This window comes from Panthera pardus, unplaced genomic scaffold, assembly GCF_024362965.1.
Source record: "Panthera pardus isolate Hobbes unplaced genomic scaffold, ASM2436296v1 HiC_scaffold_7, whole genome shotgun sequence".
NCBI lineage: Eukaryota > Metazoa > Chordata > Mammalia > Carnivora > Felidae > Panthera > Panthera pardus.
In genome coordinates, this window is record NW_026527002.1 from 52,681,068 (window position 1) to 52,682,347 (window position 1,280).

Here is a 1,280-nt window from a genome sequence, read left to right on the forward strand (position 1 = left end):
AAAGGACAGGGAAGAAAATATGAAGGTTTGGGGTCTAAGTTACAGAATCAGTAGTGATAAGAAGTATGGATTTGAGTGGGGATGGGAGGTGGAATAAACAGGACAGTAATTCTTTGATTTTTGCATTTCTGAAGGCAATATCCAAGACACTCTAAGTAAAGGAAATTGGAACATTTCGATTACACTAAATCAATTTCACATGATAAAGGAATTGAACACTAAGGTCAATAACAACATTTCAAAGACTAGCCAACATTCTCAATCATTCCTTTTATTTAAATCTGATTTCTGTTTCATTTTATTTAAAAATGCAACATGAAAGAGAAAAAAAAAACACCTTCCTTGTTTTCCATCAAGGTGATTTTTTTAATTTGGTAACTTTAGAAAGGTCCATATTTTCCTCAATTTGATAACATAAAGTTTAGCAGTGGGGAATGGCTTTAACCAATACCTTCTTAAATATATATACCAAAGGAAGCCTTTCAGGACTCAGCAGAATGTTTTAGTCTTGCCATGTTCACTTTAGAGAGCTGTGGAGAGTCTGGCTGGTGATATTGTTATGCCGATGCTTTCTTCTAGACACACACCTGATTAAAGCCTGCAGGATCAAAGACTAAACCACTTACAGCAAAGTGCTACAGTCCCAAAAGCTCATCTGTGATTGGAATCACTTAAAACTATTTTAAAGGGTCATCACAAAGAGGGTGCTTATTTTTAGAAATGAGTTTTCTTTTGATACAAAGAAAAATGTTGGCCATTTCCCTTATGTTTATAACAACATTCCAATTTAATCTTCAGTTTAAAAATTCTTTAATTATTGCACAACAGTGTTTTGTTGATTGCATAACATTCACTTCTCTATTTGATACTAAAATCTAGGCTTCCTCTATGTGTGTGTGTGTGTGTGTATGTGTGTGTGAGAGAGAGCATGCACATTCTTTTCCTTTATGGTAATGATATATAGCTAAAACTATGGTTTATAGGTTTAAGTCCACTCTCAGGAGCAAGCTATAAACATGAATGATGGAAAAAAAATCTGTTATAAAAACATTGTATTTTTACTTATTTCATTCTTACTTTACCCCAATTTTTTTTCTGTTAGCAGCCATGGAGCTGGAAAAAAAGCATGATATTATGCAGGTATCTGTTCCAAAAGTTTATTCCTCTGAATTCCACATCCCTATTCTCCACCACTTAAAGCTACTGACATATGGGGTGCATGGGTGGTTCAGCTGGGTAAGCGTCTGACTCATGATTTCTGCTCAGGTCATGATCTCATG